At 39.2% G+C, this 21769-nt stretch overlaps 1 protein-coding gene and 1 pseudogene across 3 annotated transcripts in view; one reads left to right on the plus strand and one right to left on the minus strand.

Moving 5' to 3' along the window:
- The window catches only part of CHST9 (carbohydrate sulfotransferase 9), a 284083-nt gene that overhangs the window by 9578 nt on the left and 252736 nt on the right, over positions 1-21769 (plus strand). The gene's annotated exons all lie outside the window — the stretch shown is intronic.
- LOC109577764 (peroxisomal membrane protein 4-like) lies at positions 13557-14374 on the minus strand (annotated as a pseudogene).

Raw genomic sequence — 21769 nt, forward strand, 5'->3', positions numbered from 1 at the left:
TAGTCATGTAGTAAAAGAAATGTTCACCATACACGTGGAAATGGGAAAGACAACTTTGCCGATTCAAATGAAGAACGTTACGCTTACTACTGCCTTAGTTTCAGGAGTTCAAACCTCACTTAACTTGTCTTTTTTGTAACGAATGGGATTAAAGCTATGACTCAGTTATAGGTTACTTTCAGATCAGATCAGTCGCTCAGTCATGTCCGACTCTTTGCAACCCCATGAATTGCAGCACGCCAGGCCTCCCTGTCCATCACCAACTCCCGGAGTTCACTCAGACTCACATCCGTCGAGTCAGTGATGCCATCCAGCCATCTCATCCTCTGTCGTCCCCTTCTCCTCCTGCCCCCAATCCCTCCCAGCATCAGAGTCTTTTCCAATGAGTCAACTCTTCGCATGAGGTGGCCAAAGTACTGGAGTTTCAGCTCAGCATCATTCCTTCCAAAGAAAACCCAGGGCTGATCTCCTTCAGAATGGACTGGTTGGATCTCCTTGCAGTCCAAGGGACTCTCAAGAGTCTTCTCCAACACCACAGTTCAAAAGCATCAATTCTTCGATGCTCAGCCTTCTTCACAGTCCAACTGTCATATCCATACATGACCACAGGAAAAACCATAGCCTTGACTAGACGGACCTTGGTTGGCAAAGTAATGTCTCTGCTTTTGAATATGCTATCTAGGTTGGTCATAACTTTCCTTCCAAGGAGTAAGCGTCTTTTCATTTCATGGCTGCAGTCACCATCTGTAGTGATTTTGGAGCCCAGAAAAATAAAGTCTGACACTGTTCCACTGTTTCCCCATCTATTTCCCATGAAGTGGTGGGACCAGATGCCATGATCTTCGTTTTCTGAATGTTGAGCTTTAAGCCAACTTTTTCACTCTCCACTTTCACTTTCATCAAGAGGCTTTTTAGTTCCTCTTCACTTTCTGCCATAAGGGTGGTGTCATCTGCATATCTGAGGTTATTGATATTTCTCCCAGCAGTCTTGATTCCAGCTTGTGTTTCTTCCAGTCCAGCGTTTCTCATGATGTACTCTGCATATAAGTTAAATAAGCAGGGTGACAATATACAGCCTTGACATACTCCTTTTCCTATTTGGAACCAGTCTGTTGTTCCATGTCCAGTTCTAACTGTTGCTTCCTGACCTGCATATAGGTTTCTCAAGAGGCAGGTCAGGTGGTCTGGTATTTCCATCTCTTTCATAATTTTCCACAGTTTATTGTGATCCACACAGTCAAAGGCTTTGGCATAGTCAATAAAGCAGAAATGGATGTTTTTCTGGAACTCTCTTGCTTTTTCTATGATCCAGCGGATGTTGGCAATTTGATCTCTGGTTCCTCTGCCTTTTCTAAAACCAGCTTGAACATCAGGAAGTTCACGGTTCACATATTGCTGAAGCCTGGCTTGGAGAATTTTGAGCATTACTTTACTAGCATGTGAGATGAGTGCAGTTGTGCAGTAGTTTGACCATTCTTTGGCATTGCCTTTCTTTGGGTTTGGAATGAAAACTGACCTTTTCCAGTCCTATGGCCACTGCTGAGTTTTCCAAATTTGCTGGCATATTGAGTGCAGCACTTTCACAGCATCATCTTTCAGGATTTGGAATAGCTCAACTGGAATTCCATCACCTCCACTAGCTTTGTTCGTAGTGATGCTTTCTAAGGCCCACTTGACTTCACATTCCAGGATGTCTGGCTCTAGGTCAGTGATCACACCATCGTGATTATCTGGGTCGTGAAGATCTTTTTTATACAGTTCTTCTGTGTATTCTTGCCATCTCTTCTTAATATCTTCTGCTTCTGTTAGGTCCATACCATTTCTGTCCTTTATCGAGCTCATCTTTGTATGAAATGTTCCTTTGGTATCTCTAATTTTCTTGAAGAGATCCCTAGTCTTTCCCATTCTGTTGTTTTCCTCTATTTCTTTGCATTGATGGCTGAAGAAGGCTTTCTTATGTCTTCTTGCTATTCTTTGGAACTTTGCATTCAGATGTTTATATCTTTCTTTTTCTCCTTTGCTTTTCGCTTCTCTTCTTTTCACAGCTATTTGTAAAGAGCAATATTGCATAGGAACCTGGAATGTCAGGTCCATGAATCAAGGCAAATTGGAAGTGGTCAAACAAGAGATGGCAAGAGTGAATGTCAACATTCTAGGAATCAGCGAACTTAAATGGACTGGAATGGGTGCATTTAACTCAGATGACCACTATATCTACTACTGCGGGCAGGAATCCCTCAGAAGAAATGGAGTGGCCATCATGGTCAGCAAAAGAGTCCCAAATGCAGTACTTGGATGCAATCTCAAAAATGACAGAATGATCTCATTTCGTTTCCAAGGCAAACCATTCAGTATCACAGTAATCCAAGTCTATGCCCCAACCAGTAACGCTGAAGAAGCTGAAGTTGAACGGTTCTATGAAGACCTACAAGACCTTTTAGAACTAACACCCAAAAAAGATGTCCTTTTCATTATAGGGGACTGGAATGCAAAAGTAGGAAGTCAAGAAACACCTGGAGTAACAGGCAAATTTGGCCTTGGAATACGGAATGAAGCAGGGCAAAGACTAATAGAGTTTTGCCAAGAAAATGCACTGGTCATAACAAACACCCTCTTCCAACAACACAAGAGAAGACTCTATACATGGACATCACCAGATGGTCAACACCGAAATCAGACTGATTATATTCTTTGCAGCCAAAGATGGAGAAGCTCTATACAGTCAGCAAAAACAAGACCAGGAGCTGACTGTGGCTCAGATCATGAACTCCTTATTGCCAAATTCAGACTTAAATTGAAGAAAGTAGGGAAAACCACTAGACCATTCAGGTATGACCTAAATCAAATCCCTTATGATTATACAGTGGAAGTGAGAAATAGATTTAAGGGCCTAGATCTGATAGATAGAGTGCCTTATGAACTATGGAATGAGGTTCATGACATTGTACAGGAGACAGGATCAAGACCATTCCCATAGAAAAGAAATGCAAAAAAACAAAATGGCTGTCTGGGGAGGCCTTACAAATAGGTTACTTTAAGCAGATACAAAGATTTAGATAAAATGATGACATTGATCACATACTTAGACAAGTGATTTCAAAATTAAAATGTGAGCACAAATTTTTAGAAATATCTCTCTAAATAAGTTTGATTTTCCCACAGCACCCTTGGAGAGTAGATTAGTATAAGGGTAGTTTTCTCTCTCTCCCCTGCCCCAAATCAGTTTTCTCAATGCAGGAGTAAGTGTGATGTTCTTCATTTGAATTGGCAAAGTTGTCTTTCCCATTTTCATACGTATCCTGAACATTTCTTTTACTACATGACTACACTAACTGGGTGTATTTCTTTTAATAACTAGATTCTTTAGTGTTTTAGATTTCAAATATGTTTAGATGTTAGTGACATTATTGGACTAAAAGCAGTAACTACCAATGTTATTCTAGTGTTAAATATTAGAAGTATTTTACCTTCTAATATTTCTACTTTACTTTCAGTTAGGAATTTTTCCCATCAGAGAATGAGATTCTGTTACTGTGATGGGCTTGGCATTCAGTTGAATGCACTGTTATGGTCTTGTTATTTGTGATCGGAGCCCAAGTTATACGTATTATTAAATATTTTAAATATTAATTCTGGACTTACATTATCACTTTTGTGACTTTGGTATAGCTAGCTAGCTTTCACTTGCTAATTGTATATATGTATATTTCTATATGTGTGTATATATATGTGCATATATGTATATATATATGTGTCACTTGCTAAAAGGTCTAGCAAATCATATTTCCAGATTTTGCAGATCGCGAAGTTATGACAGCATTTAGAATAGAGATAGATTTACAAATGGCTGAACTCTCGAGTAGCAGAGGTTGTTCATCTAGAACCTTAGAACTTTGATTCACCTTTAGTTTTCCCAACCTGTAACTATCACATGCTGTCCAAAAAGATTCCTTGAAATTACGGGCATATATTTTATTCAGAGCACTCTACAAAACCTGATTATGGCTCTGAAAGTCCCTCTAAATTCTCCATGTATAAATCCAGCTCTGTACTTTGTATTTCTTCCTGCCCATCTTAAACATCAAATGAAACATATGTCAGAATCAACCTTGTAGTCTCTGCCCATCTCACCTCAACCCCCAGGATTCCCCAGCTCCCAGTCTGGATTTTATCTTTGACGTTCCTTCTCCATCCACTCCATATCAAAGCTCTCACCCAGTCATTGATTGTTCCCTTCAAAGGATGTTGCATACCTTCCTCGGTTCCTCACCCAAGTCTCAGCTTTCCCCATCCATTGTGTGGCATCCATATTGCTCCCCCTCCAGATCCATCCTCCAGTAACATGAGAGGAGATTTTCAAGATGCAAATATGATAACTGTCACTCCCTCAGCTACACATGCCACCTAAATGGATTGCTGTTGCTTTAAGATAAAGACCAAAATTGTGCTCCTCCAGTTTCATGTCAGTATCTCCACTCCTTCCTTCTACTTCAGCTGCTTGTCTTTCTTCCAGTTGCTCTGAGTCTCTCTGCTCTCTCCCATTCTCACATCTATAAACCCAGGTACCCAAACATTGGCTAGTTCACTCTTGGTTGACTCAGATGTCAACCCAAATGGCCCTTCCTCAGGTGATCCTTGCTAATGTCCTAGACTGAGCCAAATCCCCTTATAATATACACAGATGTATATTTGGTTTTGTATTTGTTTGCATACATGTATCCATATTTATATATACATATAGTATCCATTTTTATATATCCATATATAAATATGGATTTATTTATCTATATATATGCTTATAAATATATATTTATAAATATGGATATATATTTATGTATACAGGTGGCTCAGTTGTAAAGAATCCACCTGCCAATACAGGAGATGTGGGTTCAATTCCTGGGTTGAGACGATCCCCTGGAGAAGGAAATGGCAACCCACTCCATATTCTTGCCTGGAAAACTCCAGAAACAGAGGAGCCTGGAGGGCTCCCATCCATGGAGTCACAAAGAGTTGGATCCAACTGAGCAACTGAGTTCACATGCACATCCCTCATCTCAGCTAGTTGCAAATTCACATTTATCTATGAAACTGTTTAATTCATTCCTAAGGGAGGGACCTGTCTAGTTATCTGGGTCCTTATATTCCTGGAAAACATGGCAGTGCTCACTCAGTGGAAGTACAGTAAGTCTTTGTTGAATAAATGTTAGCCGGGCATCCTGTCTTTAACCCCCAGTGTGCACATGCATACACATGTACGACACACAAGCACACACCTCACACCCACCCACACGTTCTAAGATAAATACATAAATAAATAACTTGAAGGCTACAAGGCCCCCTATTTTACTTGCTTTGTGACCTCTTCAAATATCACACTCTTCTTCAGTTTCTCTTTCCTCTCAGTGATTCATTCAGAGGTAACTTCACTAGTGCTACATTTGCTTATAAAATGAGGTTGGTCTACTGAATTTTTTACCAAAAAAAAAAAAGGCCAGACATTTCTTTACATTATTTCCCTTGATAAATTCAGGAATTGTAAAAGGCTTTACTATATGGGGGATTTACGCTGTGCTGTTTGTGCATGTTTTGGCATTAGTCAGTGATCTAAGATTATACCACATTGGAGAAAAGAAAAAGAAAATCCTTTGGAGTTTTCCTATCTATATGATTTCCATGTGGAAATAAACAAAATGAAGGAGAACAAAGATTAAAATAATAAATAGATGAATTTGAAAGAGCAACATAAAAATCTATGTTGTTAAAGTCTGAATTTTTATGAATTGCACAGAAGCTTCGAACTGTGTCAAAACTAGTTAAGGAAGACACCTATCATACTGCCTGGCACCTACTGTGTTCTGGGTACTATTCTAATTGTTTGTGCCTCAATTCAAATCACTGCATTAAAATTGAATTAGTCTTATTTTTATGTAAAGCCTACTTGATTGAACTACTTTAGAGGAGTATCAGTTAAGCCTGGGATATTTTGTCCCCAAAAAACAAGGAATTGCTCAAAAGCAGGTAGACACACATAAGGACATAAGAGCAAGGTTTTAGGGGTACCCACTGGCCGAACTTGTGTATCATTTGAAGATAAAAAGTATTAATGTATGTTATGGATTAGGACACATTGAATAAGAATCCATGAGCCCATAGAGTGCGTAGATTCGGTAAACAGAAGGAAAAGCTGTGTTATTGAAGAGTATAAGCAAAAGATTACAATAGAGGCTAGAACTATAAAGCCACTTTCTGCAACTACTGTTACAAGAATAATCAAAGGATAATCCACCCCTGGGTGAATGGTTGATGGGGACAGGATGGTCACACTAACTCTACATGTCAGCCCTCAGATTGTTTATTAAGTACAGGGAGGGAAAAGTCCTTTTATAGGATGATAACAAGCAGACACCTGCTTATCCAAGGGACCACACTTGATGTCACCAAGAGTGGACAAACGGATGTCATTTATATCTCTTGATACAGTATACATGTAAAACACGACAGTCCCCTCTAAATTTATTTTGCCAGAAGTGATTCTCCTGAATCTAACCTTATGGAAACAATCAGACAAATCTAGATTGGTAGATATTCTTCAATACAGCTGACCTGGACACTTCGAAAAGGTCAGCGTCACTAAAAATAATCTGGGAAAACTGTTGAATATTAAAAGAGACTAGAAGAAAGGGCAGGCTTCCCAGGTGGTTCGGTGGTAAAGAATCTGTCTGCCAATGCAGGAGATGCAAGAGACATGAGTTCGGTCACTAGGTCAGGAAGATCCCCTGGAGGAGGGACTGGTAACCCATTCCAGTATTGCCTAGGAAATCCCATGAACAGAGGAGCCAGGCAGCTACAGTCCATGGGGTTGCAAAGAGCTGGACAAGCCTGAGCATGCACACGCATTTCTGAAGAAATGGCAACTAATTGCAATATATCCTTCATGATTAGATTCTGAATGAGAATAAAATAACTGTAGAGAATATATTAGGCCAATTGGAAGGAATCTAGATTTGGGTTGTAGATCATATGTAGTATTACACTCATGTTAAATCCTGTAATCCTATTGGGATCATGTAGGAGAATGTGTTTTGGGAGAGAAGATATACTTTGAAGTACTCAGCGATGAAATTTCATGGTCTCTGCCATTTTCTTTCATGTGATTTGGTAAAAACTTTTTTTTTTAAATATGGGAAACAGAAAAAAGAAGATGTGGCCAAATGTTAAAAATTATTTAATCAAATTAAAGATTCTGTGCTAGTACTGCTAATTTTCCATAGATGGTTTTCAAAATAAAAATTGGGTAAACTATTCTGTGATTTTAAACCAACTCTCCAACAGATGCAGTTGTTCTCACATTGTGTTGAAGTGAGTTAGCATAGGTGAAAGCAGTTTCATTGATCAGTTAGTCAAGTGTCCTCTTCAAAGTACCTAAATATCTTCATTCAGCATTCCATAATTATCCATAATTTATATTTACACACTTAAGAAAAAGCTATCCTAAAAAATATGTAGTGGCAATATAGGAGATAATACGGAATAGGATATGATCAGTAGCTATTAGATACAGTAGTATTTTTCCCATTTTTCTGTTAGATATGAGAAGTTTTCAACAAGTGAAATTTTAAGGAGTAATTGGGCAACTTGGTAATATGTTTTTTCTTCTTCCTTGTTTTTGCTTAACATTACATGCTTGCCTGTAAAACAGAGTGTAAGATTACTGGTGACTTTCACTGAAAGATCCACAACGTAGCAGAATGCAGTGTGCAGTGTAGAATAGATCTGGCCGAGGCCCCAGTAGGATTTAGGATCCAGTGTGATTCTCAGCTGTACATCATCTAGAAGGCAGACTAGCACTGTTAGTGTTTGTGTATTATAAACAGGTACTTAAAGCCCAATTTTTTGCTTGCATGCCCAGTCGTGTCTGACTCTTTGTGACCCCATGGGCTGTACCCAGCCAGGCTCCTTTATCCATGAGATTTTCCCAGCAGGAATACTGGAGTGGATTACCATTTTCTCCTCCAGGGGATCTTCCCATCCAGGGATAGAACCCATGTCTTCTGCATCTCCTGCATTGGTAGGCAAATTATTTACCACTGAGTCACCTGGGAATATCAGAGCCCAATATCATAGATTTACAAGTATCAGAACACAAAGCTCTCTGTTTAGTCAAAACTGAGAGTCAGTTCTGTATGAAGCACAAAGTAAGAGGTTAAATTATTTAAGAGTTATAGAATTTGTAATAATATCTTTTCAGAAAAGTTTCAACTTGAAGGTAAATATTCAAGATATTCCTCCTATCATTTAAGGATATGATGTGGTATTTCAGGTCAGCTTCCTGTAAGAATACTTTTCTGATAACATTTAGGACTGCTTTGATATGTACCTTGCACTTATTCAGAATAAGTGGAATAGTGCGTCTTGATACATGATGGAAAAAGGACTTGTAGATCTTCTTGTATCTTAAGATAAACCAAAGGTAAAACTATCAATAGAGCTCTTTTCCCTTATATTTCATTTGTGTCTGTGTGATCCCAGTTTTCAGTTGTGTCCAACTCTTTCTGACCCCATGGACTGTAGCCTGCCAGGCTCCTCTGTCCATGGGAATTTCCCAGGCAAGAATGTTGGAGTGGGTCGCCATTCCCTTCTCCAGGGGATGAACCCAGGGATTGAACCTGCATTGGCAGGTGAATTCTTTCCCACTGAGCCACCGAAGTACCATTTGATATGCTAGTCATAAAGTATTAGAAATTCTAACAAGCAGAAGAGATTTGAGTTTTTGAAAAATCTTCAAGAATCGGTTTCTTGATACTTCCAGTTTATAGTGGCTAGAGGCTAAATTTCACTATGATATGAAATTAAACTTCAGCTTCTATTAAGACAGAGAATTAGGTAAAACTTGGGATTGTTTTTAATAAGGGAAAAATAGTAAATTATTTGGGAGAGAGAGTTGATTCTTAAAAGTCTGGACTATGTTCAAATAAAGGTAATAATAGCTTTAGCTATTATACCATTGAGCTCCCCACTCACTCCCCCCAACTGCCCCCCACCCCCCACTCCAAGCTACTCATACACATTTTAGTAGTAAGACAGTGAACACACATGCTGCCATAAGAGGGACACATTTTTAAGACTTGAGGGCTGAGTGTAACTGAATTTTGTGATCTCATTAAACTATTAATATATGTTGTTTCATATTTTTAAAAAAGTTCTAAGACCATGAACAATGTAAGTTAAAAGTTGTTTGAATTTACAGCAATAGGAGAAGCAAACTTCCATGAGAATTTGGCTTTAAAAGCAAACAGCTATGTGAACAATTTGTTAGGTAATTATTAGCTGGAAGCTATTTGTACTCTGAGTTTATTGAATATACACATATGATAATAAGAATTTGCACAAATAGAACCTTTTGATAATAAATCCACGTGAGAGATCGTGCCTTAGGGGAGTAATTCTAGATATAAGTATATTGAATTCCCTGCACATGGAATGCAGAACTCTTGCCCAAGTATGTAACTATTTTTCATTCATGATGCTTAATAGGTCATTTTACCTAAAGTCTCAGAAAGGATCAGTGTAACAAACAATGGAAAATGGTGTTGTTCTATTTGTATATATTCCAAACATTGCAATCACAGAGGAAATAGCAAAGTAGAGCTCTATAACCTGTCACCAGTGGTGTGCTAAACTACACTCAAAATCACAGTTATCAGAAATAAATAAATACCTACTCATTACCTGAGAAGTCTTCTTGGTGTTTTGTATTGGAATCCCTGATTGTTTGCTTTGTGGTATCTATTCAGCCGCTTATAAAAGTCCTTAAGCAGTAAAATAAAATATAGAAGAGATGAACATTCTTTTTATGAACCTTGTACATTTATAACACTTCGTGGAACTGTATACCCCTCCATCAGTTTTACTGTATGTTCACAAAATAAAAATACAATGAAGGATCCTTCTAGTTCCCTTCCCTCATTTAAGACTTTTTGTTACATTTTTATTCTTATGCAATTATTTCATATTTTCATACTTAAATTGAATGAATCAGTGCTCAGAATCAGTCCTTTCATGGCTGTTTCCTTTTCTGAGTTATTTTGATTTATCTTGTGGATTGCTGGATTTCATTATCAAGGAGTTTATTCTAGGGGACTCATGTATACTATACTTCCTGAGTTTTTGTTTGCCTGATTCTCATTCCTCACCCCCTTTGCCCTTGCCCACTTCTGATGTCTGTAGTCCAGTCATTTTCTGGTTTGCTTTTCATGTTTCAAGAGGGCCAGCGATGTGGAATGGCAAGGGCTGGTGGAGTGGGCAGACTGCAGTTCCACTGTGTCTTGTCTAAAATACCCTCTCGCACCGTACTTGTTCCAGTTGACTATATTTCTGGGAATCTAATTCTGGGATTCCAGAAATAGATATCTGGAAACATTATTCCAGATAATAAAATATCTTGCTATTTTATTCTTTTGACCAGTTTTTCTATTTTTTCACCAATACCACACTGTCTTGATTACTGCTTCTTTATATTAAGTCTTGAAGTTGGGTAATGTCACAGTTGTCCAGCTTTCTTTTTCTCCTTCATTATTATGTTTATTATTCTGGATCTTTTACCTCTTCATATAAACTTTAGAATCAGTTTGTTGATATCCACAATAAAATAACTTGCTGGGATTTTCATTGGGATTGCATTAATCTATAGACAAGTTGGGAAGAACTGACATCTTAGGAATGTTGAGTCTTCCTATCTATGAACATGGAATATCTCCATATATTTAGTTCTTTGTTTTCTTTCATCAGAATTTTGCATTTTTCTTCATATGTATCTTGGATATCTTTTGTTAGATTTGTATCTAAGCATTTAATTGAGGAGTGCTCACTAACTCAGCGGACATGAATTTGAGCAAATTCCAGGAGATAGTGAAGGACAGGGAAACCTAGAATGCTACAGTCCATGGGGCCGCAAGGAGTCAGACAAGACTTAGCAACTGAACAACTATAGAAAATATAAATTGTGGGCTTCTCAGGTGGTGCTAGTGGTAAAGAATCCGTCTGCCAATGCAGAAGACGTAAGAGATCTGAGTTTTATCCCTAGATCAGGAAGATCCCCTGGAGGAGGAAACAGTACCCACTCCAGATTCTTGCCAGGACAATCCTATGGACAAAAGAGCCTGGCAGGCTACAGTCCATGGGGTCACAAGGAGTCAGACATGATTGTCTGAGCGAATATAAATTGTATTCTGGTTTTTAATTTCAAATTCTGCTTTTTCATTGTTGATATATAGTCAAGCAGTTGACTTTTACAAATAATCTTATATCCAATGACCTTGCTATAATCACTTATTAGTTCCACAAGTTTTTTGGCAGTTCTTTCAGATTTTCTACGTACACAATTATGTCATCTATAAGCAATAATGATTTCATTTCTTCCTTCCTAATTTGTATACCATTTATGTCCTTTTCTTATTTTTCTGCATTAATCAGAATTTTCAGTATGATGTTGAAATGCAGTGGTGAGAGGAGACATCCTTGCCTTGTTCCTGATCTTACTGAGAAAGCAGGTTTCTCATGTTAGCCAGAGGTCTTTTGTATCTTTCTTTATCAAGTTGAGGAAGTTCTTTATTCTTGGTTTACTGATAGTTTTTATCATGAATGAGTGTTGGAGCTTGTCAGATGCTTTTTCTGCTTCTGTAGATATGCTCGTGTGATGTTTCTTTTTTCATCTGTTTATGTGATGGGTTACATTAATTGAGTTTTGAATATTGAATCAGCCTTGCATGCATGGGATAAATCCACTTGTCATGAAATACATTGATAATTCTTTTTATACATTGTTGGATTTGATTTGCTGATATTTTATTGAATATTTTTACATCTACATTTATGAGAGATATTGGTCTGTAATTTTTTTTTTTATACTGGCTTTGTTTGGTATTAGTGTAGTACTAGCCTCAGTGGCTGAGTTAGAGATTGTTCCCTCTGCTTCTATCTTTTGAAAGAAAATGTAGAGAATTGGTATAATTTCTTCCTTTAATGTTTGATAGAATTCACCAGTGAACCCATCTGAACCTGATACTTTCTGTTTTGTAAGGTTACTAATTATTGACACAGTGTCTTTGGTGGATGTACACCTAATCTATTCACATTGTCATGTCTTATGTGAATTTTGGCAGATTGTATTTTTCAAGGAATTGGCCCATTTCACCTAAATTATCAAATTTGTAGACATATAGTTGTTCCTAACATTCCTTTATTATCCTTGGAATTTCCATGGGATAGGTACTGATGTCCTCTCTTTCATTTCTAATAATAGCAATATGTATCCTCTTCCTTTTAACTAGTCTTAATTAGGCTGGCTAGAGATTACTGATTTTATTGGTCTTTTCAAAGAAATAGCTATGGTTTTGGTGATACTCTGCTGACTTCTTGTTTTCAATTTCATGATTTCCATTCTTATTTTTTTATTATTTCTGTTCTTCTGCTTACTTTGGAAATTGCTTGGTATTTTTCTAGTTTCCTAAGGCAGGAACTTAAACAATTGATTTTTTTTTTTTATTATGTTTATCCTCACTTTAGTAGAAACTGAGCCTCTGAGAAGAACCTTCCCCAAGGTTACACAGCAGTCCAGTGGGGACTCAAACCCAGGTCCTCCAGCTCTGTATCTGCACTGTCCACTAGAATTTTCTGCGAGGATAGAACGTTCTAATCTGTGCTGTCCAATATAGCAGCCACTAGCCACATGTGGCTGCTGAGCACTTGAAATGTGACTGGTCCAAATTGAAAAATGCTGAAAGTGTAAAACACACACCTGATTCTGATGACTTAGTATAAGAAAAATAGAATGTAAAATATTTTATTAAATTTTATATTTAATACACATTAAAATGATAACATTTGAGAAATACTGGGTTCAAAGATATAATTAAGGTTAATCTCCTCTGCTTCTTTCTCTCCCCACATTTTTTTTTTTTTTGGCCATACCTTGTGGCATGTGGGATCTTAGCTCCCCAACCAGGGATAGAACCCATGCCCTTGGCAGTGACAGCGGAGTCCTAACCACTGGACCACCAGGAATTCCCTCCACTTTTTAAAAACTGTGGCTGCTAAAAAAGCTCAGTCACATATGTCCCACACTGTGTTTCTGTTGGGACAGTGGAAACACTGGAGCTTCTACAATAGAACACCCAAGGCAAGGAACTGAGTATTGTCTAAAAATGCATTTTTGCAACCCACTGCCCATCAGCCAGAAGCCCTCTTTTACAGAAGAATAGTCAGAGAACATACCCACCAGAAAGAGACTTCAGTGCCCTCGTCGGGGCTCGATGATCCCTGAGGCCCAGGGTGGGGTGTGACCTTCCCTGGTCTCTCAAGAGTCAGCAGCCATCACCGTGCCCAAGGTTCCTCAGCCTGATTCGGTGGCTCGTTTCACTATTCAAGAGTACCTAATGAGAACTGATAATCAGTGCTTCCATTTCGCCAAATGGAGCCCTGGGCTAACAAAAGTTAGAGTCTGAGACCCCAGATCTTGAAAGGTAGGAGCCTCTGGGATGGTTAGCAGGTGGAGCCAATCTCAAACCACGGCTGGACACCTCCATCACCTGACTGGGGTGCAGGAGCCTTCCTGAGCACCTGGGGGCCCTGTTACTTGGAGGGTTGGCTCTTGTTGTAGATAAGGAAGTCCGAGAGGTCGTGCCACACGTTGCTGTCCTCATACAGGTAGGTCGTGGACGACTGCAGCGAGGGCTGCAGGGTTGGCCGGTGGCACTCGAAGAGCCACAGCACCAGCCCCCACACCAGCCCTGTGAACCATGGAAACGGGTCCAACCTGGGTTCAGGGATGAAGCCCTTCTCCACGCCTAGGTGGCACAGGGCAAGTAGGACGCGGGATAGCAGGTACATGCTGATCTGGCTGTTGACGTTACTGTTGTTTCCAAACACCAGCAAGCCCCCGATGAAGGCAGACACTTATGAATGTGCCTGGTAGGTCTCACCCTGGACGTGGGACTGCAGGGCACAGAGTCCCTTGTAGAGGAACACAAACCTGGCCAGGTTCCAGGAGTGGGTGTACGTGGCCTGCAGGTTGGCAAGCAGCTTCTCCCGGAGGCTGCCACTCCGGAAAAGAAAGGTCATGACCAGCGCGTGAGGGGCCCGGATTTTGGCTCCATAGACTGCCCCATTCTGGAAGCCCTTAAGCATGGCCAGTGCTGCGTGGTAGCAGCGCTTGCACAATAGTGCATTGATCACAAAGAGCAGAGCCCGCAGCTGCGGTGGGGCGACCATAATGCAGGCGTCGCTGAGGGTGGTAGACATGGAGGAGGACTCACGCCCTGACAGCCGAGGTTGCATAAACAATTGATTTTAGATAAAATATGTATTAAATGCTATAAATTCCCCTCATCTTATAAATTTTGGTGTTATGTTTTCACTTTTAATTCAAAATATTTTTAAATTACTCTTGAGATTTCTTGGTCAATGCATATTTTATTTAGAAGTATGATATTTAATCTCCAAGTATTTCAGGACTTTTCCATGTATCTTTCTGTTATCAATTTCTGATTTAACTCTATTCTGATCTGAGAACAGATATTGTATTTTATGATTTCTAGTCTTTTAAACTTTTTAATGCCTGTTTTATGGCCTGGAAGGTGGTCTATCTTGGTGAATGTTCTGTGTGAGTTTGAGAAGACTGTATTTTTGTCACTGTTAGATAAAATAGTGTAGAAATCTATTATATCCAGTTGACTGATGGTATTATAGAGTTCAACTGAGTGAGTGAGTGAAAGTTGCTCAGTCGTGTCTGACTCTGCAACCCCATGGACTATGCGGTCCACGGAATTGTCCTGGCCAGAATACTGGAGTGGATAGCCTTTTCTTTGTCCAGGGGATCTTCTCAACCCAGGCATTGAACCCAGGTCTCTGGCATGGCAGGCAGATTCTTCACCAGCTGAGACACAATAGGGAAGCCCAGGATTCAACTGTGTCTTTACTAATTTCCTGCCTGTTGAATCTGTCCATTTCTAATAGAGGAGTATTAAGGTCTCCAACTATAAAATGGATTCATCTGTTTTTCCTTGTAATTCCATCAGACATACGCATTAAGAATTATGTCTTCTTAGATAACTGACCCCTTTATTATTACATAAGATTTCTGTGTATCTCTGATAACTTTCCTTGTTGTGAAGTTAGGAACAACCTAACAATCCTCTGCTTAAGATTCCACAAGGCTGCAGTCAGGCAGTTGGCTCTGCCACGTTTTTCATCTGAAGCCTGAGGTGTTCTTTCAGGCCCATTGAGTTTATGGACAGAATTCTGTTCATTACAGCAATTGGTCTGAGGGCCTCAGCTCCTAGAGACCATCCCTCTCCAAAGGAAATTCACAGCTAGCTTTTTGCTTCTTCAGGGCGAGTAGGGGAGTATCTATCTCTTAACTTTACGGAAGTTCTGAACCCTCTTTTAAGGAGGTCACCTGATCAAGTCAGGCCCCCATAGGATGCTTTTGTTTTTGTTATCTTTTTCTTTGTGTACAACAGATGATTTGATATACCTGTTGTGAGATGGTTACCACAATCACATTAATTCACATATCCGTGATCTCATATAATTTGTGTGTGTGTGATGAGACTACTAAGACATACTGTCTTTGTAAATTTCAAGTAAACAATACAATATTATTAATTATAGTCGCCATCTCTATTCATCTTACAAGTGTGACCAGCAACTCTTCATTTCTCCAGCTCCCTAGCCTTTGGTAGCCACCATTCTATTCTCATTCTCATCTTCTCTCTCTCTCTCTAGATTCCACATATAAGTGAGATCATCCAGTATTTGACTTTCTCTGTCTGGCTTATTTCACTTAGCATGATATCCTCCAAGTTCATCTACATTATAGCAAATGGCAGGATTTCCTTCTTTCTCTTGGCTGAAGTAATCTCTTGTTTAATTAACTCAAACACAATTGATTAAGGACATTAATTCTGCAATGTCTGTTACCTTTTTCATATGCTATTAATTAAAATCAAATTGCCGGTCTTATTCACACTCAAGAGAAGGGGATTATGCAGAACCAGACCCATCTTAGAAATTGATCTGCCCAGAAATCATGACCTGCATATTTAATTTCCTATCTAGTACCTTGACTTGGTTTTATCATAAATACTAAAATTCAACATGATCGAATCTGAGCTCTTGCTCTTCTTTGAAGATTTCCCCTATCACAAGTGTCACCTCAAAAGTTAATTTGAAGTTTTTCCATTTCTTTCTATCTCTACTGCTGTTATCCCGATCCAAGTCATCATTATCCATATTTGTAGACTGCAACAGCCCCCTTCCTGGCTGATTAATTTCTCAGTTCATTACTCATATAGCAGCAAAAGTGATCTTAAGACATAGATCTAATCTTTTCTCTCCTCTGGTTATAAATAGTCTATCATTATCTGTTGCTTTTTAGAGTTGCCCTTATGAACTGGGTGACCTTACCTATCTTTCCAAGCTCATCTTAGATGGCTTTCCTTTTATTCATCAAGCTCAAGCCATATTGTCTTCTTTTAGTTCCTAGGATATGCTAAGTCCTTTTCTCTTCCAGAGTATTTTCACACGTGATTCACTCTATGGAGAATTCTTTCCATTTACCACCACATCTTTGCACATGACTATGTCCTTCTTCTTGTTGGAAAAGGGTGTTTGCTGTGACCAGTGCTATGACCTGCTACATTCTGTACTCCAAAGCCAAATTTGCCTGTTACTGCAGATATTCCTTGACTTCCTACTTTTGCATTCTAGTCCCCTATAATGAAAAGGACATCTTTTTTGGGTGTTAGTTCTAGAAGGTCTCATAGGTCTTCATAGAACCGTTCAGCTTCAGCTTCTTCAGCATTACTGATCGGGGCATGGACTTGGATTACCGTGATATTGAATGCTTTGCCTTGGAAACGAACAGAGATCATTCTGTCATTTTTGAGATTGCATCCAAGTACTGCATTTAGGACTCTTTTGTTGACTCTGATGGCTACTCCATTTCTTCTGAGGGATTCTTGCCCAGAGTAGTAGATATGATGGTCATCTGAATTAAATTCACCCATTCTAGTCCATTTTAGTTAGCTGATTCCTAAAATGTTGACATTCACTCTTGCCATCTCTTGTTTGACCACTTCCAATTTGCCTTGATTCATGGACCTAACATTCCAGGTTCCTATGCAATATTGCTCTTTATAGCATCGGACTTTACTTCTATCACCAGTCACATCCACAGCTGGGTGTTGTTTTTGCTTTGGCTCTGTCTCTTCATTCTTTCTGGAGTTATTTCTCCACTGATCTCCAGTAGCATATTGGGCACCTACCTACCTGGGGAGTTCATCTTTCAGTGTCCTGTCTTTTTGCCTTTTCATACTGTTCATGGGGTTCTCAAGGCAAGAATACTGTAGTGGTTTGCCATTCCCTTCTCCAGTGGACCATGTTTTGGACTGCAAGGATATCCAACCAGTCCATCCTAAAGGAAATCTGTCCTGAATATTCATTGGAAGGACTGATGCTGAAGCTGAAACTCTAATACTTTGGCCACCTGATGTGAAGAACTGACTCATTTGAAAAGACCCTTATGCTGGGAAAGATTGAAGGTGGGAAGAGAGGGGACGACAGAGGGTGAGATGGTTGGAATGCATCACCAACTCAATGGACATGAGTTTGAGTAAACTCCTGGAGTTGGTGACAGACAGGGAGGCCTGGTGTGCTGCAGTCCATGGAGTCACAAAAAGTTGGACAGGACTGAGTGACTGAACTGAACTGTTGTGCTTCTTGTACTTCAGATCTCCTTAAACATCACCCCTTCAAAGATGCCTTCTCTGACCAACATGTGTAAAGGAGATCTGCTGGTCGTTATAACCTGTATTCAATACATTGACTCTTGCTTTTAGTACTTGTCACACTTCTTAATCCAATGTTTAATTTGTTTTTCTTGCACTCTCTTGGCTAACTTTTGTGTCCCAGTATCTACACAGTGCCTGTCAAATAACAAATCATTAAAATATATTTCATGAATGACTAAAGTGTTGCTATTACCATTAACATGGGCTAGAATGATTCAAAGAAGCTGTTATGGGAAAAGCTGGCTTTGTAGGATAGAAAGTCAAAATGAGAAAAGTCCTATGAAAAATGGAATAAAGAGTGAAAACAAATTGATGGATGTAGAGATGAGTGTGGAGCGCTCAGGAGTCAGTAGACAGAAGGCTTTACATTGGGGAGCAACAGAAAATGAGGTTGCAAAATTATGTTTACCAACTTAAGTAGAGCCTAGTAGGTAGATTTTCCAAGATAGGTTATTACACAATATTGAGCATAGTTCCCTGTGCCAAATAGTAAGTCCTTTTTGGTTATCTATTTTATATATACTAGTGTGTATATTTTAAGCAAAGGAAAACACTGAATAAGCAGTATTTAAGAAAGATTGAGGCAGCATTATTTCCATTGAACTGAAGAAATTATCTGGAGGTAAGTTATTTATCCAGAAGTCCTTATATTCATTTATGAAACACGTATTTATACCCCATTCACTGTGTCTAAGGCAGTGTATTTAGCATGAGAGTACCATGAGTTTCACTTTAAAGTTGAGTCCTAAAGAACAGAGACCAGCTTGAGGTTGGTGAGGGTCTGAAAGAGAAAGACAAGAATGTTCATGTGCCCAGGGACAAAAGAGAATACAATTAGTTCTTACAAACTTAAATAGTTTAGCCTGCACCTTGAGAGTAGAGTTTGAGTAGAGGTGTGAAAGTGTTCAGTCGCTCAGTCGTGTACAACTCTTTGCAGCCCCACAGATGTAGCCCACCAGGCTCCTCTGTCCATGGGATTTCCCAGGCAAGAAAACTGGAGTGGATTGCCATTCCCTTCTCCAGGAGCTCTTCCAGACCCAAAGGTAGAACCTGGGCCTCCTGTATTGCAGGCACATTCTTACTGTCTGAATCAACAGGGGCTTCAGAGTTATGAGCGATTAAAAGAGTAGTCAAGAGGTAGATCAGAAAGGGCCTTTTTAGTTATTACACTTGACCCTTGAACAACAACACGAGGGTTAGGAGTGCCAACCCTTGCACAGTCAAAAATCTGCACACTGCTATCTCAGCCTCAAAAATAAAGGAATTGATAAATGACTCACCCAAGGGCAGGAAGCTGAAACCATATGGGCAGAATCAGGACTCAAATCCTACTTTTTCTGATTCCACATGTTGTGATCTTTAATTAAACACAAATATTCTCCTGAACTTTATTAATTAAGATCTATAGAATGATTGATGCTTTTGAACTGTGGTGTTGGAGAAGACTCTTGAGAGTCCCTTGGACTGCAAGGAGATCCAACCTGTCCATTCTGAAGGAGATCAGCCCTGGGATTTCTTTGGAAGGAATGATGCTAAAGCTGAAACTCCAGTACTTTGGCCACCTCATGCGAAGAGTTGATTCATTGGAAAAGACCCTGATGCTGGAAGGGATTGGGGGCAGGAGGAGAAGGGGATGACAGAGGATGAGATGGCTGGATGGCATCACTGACTCGATGGATGTGAGTCTGAGTGAACTCCTGGAGTTGGTGATGGACAGGGAGGCCTGGCGTGCTGTGATTCATGGGATCGCAAAGAGTTGGACATGACTGAGTGACTGATCTGATCTGATAGAATGAAAATACACATACTACATTTATTTTTTTAAAAAAAAACTCTGTGTGCAAATGGACCTGTGCAGTTCAAACCTGTGTTGTTCACGGGTCAATTGTATAAGAAATTTGGGCATCTTGAAACTGTGAGAAATAGGACAATGTACAGTCAGTATTTAGAAAAAGGGATGAGAACAGGTGATTAATTAGAACTAGAAACATGGATTAAGCTTTCATCTTTGTAGAAACTTGATTATTTCATGGGGGATGGAGAAGAGAAAAGAGAGTAGAACTCCAAAGAAAGAAAAAGGGAAGTGGGTGAGGTCATTAAAGGTTGAACAATCAAAGATCACAATAGAAGCCAGGGATATGAGACCTTTCAGAATCGTCAACAGATCATTTCATGACAAGGTTTGGAACTCAGAGGATGTGTTTTGCAATGGCAGGAATAAATTGTAACCCTAGGAAAGAAAGTTCTCTGTGGTTGCTTGAATGATCAATTAACAGAATATTTCTGTGTTGATGTCCCCATTTGTGAGTTCCTAAGATATGTGGATAAATAATGTAAAAGTATTTCCCAGTGCTGAAAAATGGAATGTTTCCTCAAGACAAGTAGCCCCTTACATCTTTCTTAGGTTTTCAGTTTATTTAGTCAGCTCTGACTTTTGGTAACTAATAAAAAAGTAAATCAGCTTATTTTGAGAAAATTTTAATGTTTCATAATTTTGGCATCACTCAGTAAGTTTTATTTGAAGGGTACACTGAAGTTTCCCTGGGCTCAAATGGAAAAAAAAATCTGCCTGCTATGCAAAAGTCATGGGTTCGATCCCTGGGTCAGGAAGAGCCCCTGGAGAAGGAAATGGCAATGTGCTCCAGTATTCTTGTCTGGGAAATCCCATGGACAGAGAAGCTTGGTAGGCTGCAGTCCATGGAGTCGCAAAGAGTAGGAGATGACTGAGGAACTAACACTTTTACTTTCTCACTTAAGTTTAGTGGAAATCATGTAATTTGAGGACAGAAAAACCCAAGTTTCTTTTTGTATTCTGGCTCTACCTGTTATGATGGGTGAACTTTCATGTTTGGGGGGTATTTCCTTGTCTCTAAAACAATATCCACATTTTAGAACTTGAAGTTTTAGTTTTCGGCTTTACCTATTGACTTTCTACCATGATAGAAGAGAGCTTAGTCCTTTTTCCTTTCTCATCTTGCCACATATAGTCATACTTGTCCTTCAAACCCCTCTGTCCTCCCAATAGAGATAGCGTTTTGTTGAGATACATACTCAGTGTTTTTGTTGTCAGGACTGTCTCATTATCTGCAGCATTAACTATGCAGTTTTATCTAACTTCCCTTTCCTGTATTTTTTTACTTCCTGAAGTTAATAATATCTTTTTGTTGTTTTTTAAATTTATTTGGCTATGCCAGGTCTTATTTGAGGCATGAGAACTCCCAGTTGCAGCATGTGGGATTTATTAATAGTTCCCTGACCAGGGATTAAACCTGAGCCCCCTGCATTGGGAGCACTAAATCCTAGTCACTGGACCACCAGGGAAGTCCTAATGCCTTACTCTTTCGTTTGCTTCATGTTCTAAGTGTTTATCTCTGATTCAAGCAAACTCTTCATCACTGTCTAAATATTCTGTCAAGATGGTCAGACAGATTAGCTAGTTTACAAGTTTTATCTTTTTAAAAAGTTTCTGCCATGCCTCTGTCCTGCTCCAGTTTGAACTGCTCACCATCAAAAAAATCTGCACACAGTTTTCATCTTTTCATTACTGACCAGAAATTTCTCTTACATCATCCCTCTCCTTCTCTGGGTCTCCTGTTTCCTGTATCTTATTTCTTCCTCTTGTTTTATTGCCTTGCTTTGTCGGGTCCTCTTGTAGCCTGTTAGGAGGTAAATTTTTTTGAAAACTTACCTGAAAATGTTTTCTTTTAACCACACCTTTGATTGAGACTTCAATAGAATTTGGTAGCATTTAGTAAAATTTTAAGTGAAAATAATTTTCCTTGGGAATTTTGAAGACATTCTTGCTCCATTGCCTTATTCTAATAGTTGCTATTGACAAGTCTGATGTTATTCTAATTCTTGATCCTCTAGATGTGATCTGGTTGTGATCCACTCATTTGTTTCTCTCTGGTAACCCATGG

This window comes from Bos indicus, chromosome 24 (assembly GCF_029378745.1).
Source record: "Bos indicus isolate NIAB-ARS_2022 breed Sahiwal x Tharparkar chromosome 24, NIAB-ARS_B.indTharparkar_mat_pri_1.0, whole genome shotgun sequence".
Taxonomy (NCBI): Eukaryota; Metazoa; Chordata; class Mammalia; order Artiodactyla; family Bovidae; genus Bos; species Bos indicus.